Genomic DNA, 2701 nt, shown 5'->3' with positions numbered 1-2701 from the left:
TTCAAGCAGTACAAGAATCTTCAGAGATGGTTGATAAATTGTTGAAGGATAATGCAACACCTTATGCACGAGGGGTTCGGCCTAGCATCACTTGACTGCCAATCAAAGCTAACAATTTTGAAATCAAGTCGGCAGTAATTCACATGGTTCAGCAGAATCAATTTAGAGTAGGACCGCATGATGATCTAAACCATCAGTTAGAGCTTTTCTACGAGATTTGTGCTACCATGAAAGTGAATGGAGTCCCTCCAGAATTAGTAAGGTTATTGCTCTTCTGATTCTCCCTGAAAGATAGAGCCAAGCAATGACTAAATTCCCTTCTAGCAAATAGCATTACATCCTGGGAGTAGTGTGAGTAGAAATTTTGGGACAAATTCTATCCACCAAGCAAAACTGCTCATATGAGGAATTTGATTGCAAGCTTCAAACAGATAGACTTAAAATCATTATTTGAAGCATGGGACAGGTTCAAAAGTATGCTGAGATAATGCCCCCATCATGGCCTTGAGAAATGATTAGTTCTACACACCTTTTACAATGGAATCAAATATCACACGAAGGTATCCCTCGATTTTGTAACAGGAGGAGCACTGATGAACAAGAGCCTTGATGAAGCTGAAAAGATCATAGAGAATGTGGCATAGAATCACCATCAGTGGGCATCAGAAAGATCAAGTGGTTCTTTCTCAGGGAATCCAATAAAAGCGTTAGGAAAATTCGACATAGATGCATTCACTCTCATGTCTGCAAAGCTGGACGCACTAACCAAGAAGTTTGAGGACATGGGAAACAACAACAACACAGCCAATGCAATAGTTTGTGTTTGCGAAACTTGCGGAAGTATGAATCATGCTCAAGATACTTGCCCCCTAGGGCCAATACAAGCACAGATAAACCAACTTGAGCAGTGTGATGCGATAGTCAGCTACAACCAAAGGCAAAACAATTCGTACTCCAACACATACAATCCAGGTTGGAGGAATCACCCAAACTTCTCTTATCAGAACAATCATGACCAAGGGCCAGCAAAATAAAGCTATCAACCTGGACAACAGAGCTACTCATCTGGGCAGCAGAGCTACTCATTTGGACAACAGACTTTTCAACAGCAACCTTCACAATTGTCCAAAATTTAAAAGATACTTGAAGAAGCTCTCTCAGAGCAAAAAGAGATGAAGAATGAGATCAAGCTGTTAACTCAAAGAATGGAAAATTCTGAGAAACATCAAAAGATACAAGACAGCCAGATAGCCTAGATAGCCCAGTCCATCTCAAGAGCACAGGGAACATTTCCAAGGAAGCCAGATATAAACCTAGTGGAATATTGCAACCGCATTGAGCTGAGTGGACGAACTTTGGGAGACCCCTAAATCATTACTCAGAAAGGACCTGACTAAGGGGAAGAACCCTCTCCCCTAATGCCCAATCAACCCAGAATAGGGATGGAGAGGAGGTCACTAAGAAAGTTGAAGTAACTCTTCAAATTCCCTCACAAAGTCAGACGATTCCATTCCCTCGGACATTGATAACATCCCAGAAGGATGAAGAGTTCAACCGATTCCTGAAGAAGATTAAGGAAATTTACATAGAAGTACCACAGATAGATGCACTACACCAAATGCCGAAGTTCGCATATTTCTTAAAGGGTATTTTATCTAACAGGAGGCAGAAGGGCGACTTCAAGACCGTAGCATTAACAGAGAATTGCAGCGCTCTACTTATGGAAAATATTCCACCAAAACTTCAGGATCCAGGGACTTTTCCCATATCGTGTAAAATTGGTTCTGAACTCATACAAAGAGCTTTCTGTGACTTGGGAGCTAGCGTTAGCCTACTTCTGTACTCCTTATGTAAGAAGTTGGGACTCCAGAACATTAAGCTGACTACTATGGCACTGCAATTAGCTAACCATTCATGTAGTTACCCAATGGGAAAAGTGGAAGACGTGCCAGTAGAAGTGGGTGGATGTATCATTCCCATAGATTTCATTATCTTGGATATGGAGGAGGATCCCAAGAGTAAGATCAACATACACAAAGTCGAGGAATGCAGTTTCCATGAGAGTTCCCCTCCAACGAGCAATAAGAAATACATTTGTCTTGCACGAGCGAAACTAAAGGCGCAGACTAGAGCATTAACCCTAGGAGGACAGCCGTGCTTCCACGAGTTTAGTCCACATTAGCTGAAACAGTGTCGAGCTAAAGACCTAAAACAAGTGCTTCATGTGAGGCAACCCAAGGGTTTTTCATTTTAGTTTAGCATTCTATTTATCATTTTATTTCTTTAGTAAGTTCGAGTTGAGAACTTTTACTATTTCTTTATCTTTGGGTATTTGTTTTCTGGATGAGCAGAGCCTTCGTGAGCTGGCCGTGAGCGTTTCATGGGCGTGGAGGCGTCAGGGGAACCAAAATGGCGAAAGGTGAGTCTCTGTGTGATGCCGACAGAGGAATGAAGGCCACAGGTTGTGAAACCTTACACGACCGTGTGGCCTATGCAGAGAAAAGAAGAACACGGGACGTGCTAGTCGACACAGCTGTGCGAGACCGCCAGAGAGGGAGAAGACTCAGGCCTTGCCAATTTGCACGGCCGTACGACATATGTAGAGAAGGAGGAATGGGCCGTGCCAATTGGCACGGCCGTGCGACCTTGGCCGAGGGGAGAAAAGAGGAGGTCATGCCAATCAGCACGGCCGTGCAGAACC

General features: G+C 43.4%; 1 non-coding gene across 1 annotated transcript; it reads right to left on the bottom strand.

The window, feature by feature from the left end:
• Positions 1-399: 399 nt before the first annotated feature.
• LOC121998885 lies at positions 400-505 on the bottom strand. Its single transcript, XR_006116673.1, has one exon. It is a non-coding gene; the product is annotated as a small nucleolar RNA R71 (small nucleolar RNA).
• Positions 506-2701: the final 2196 nt, after the last annotated feature.

This window comes from Zingiber officinale, chromosome 6A, assembly GCF_018446385.1.
Source record: "Zingiber officinale cultivar Zhangliang chromosome 6A, Zo_v1.1, whole genome shotgun sequence".
In the NCBI taxonomy this organism is placed as follows: domain Eukaryota; kingdom Viridiplantae; phylum Streptophyta; class Magnoliopsida; order Zingiberales; family Zingiberaceae; genus Zingiber; species Zingiber officinale.
This window is presented reverse-complemented; position numbering and strand designations above follow the sequence as displayed.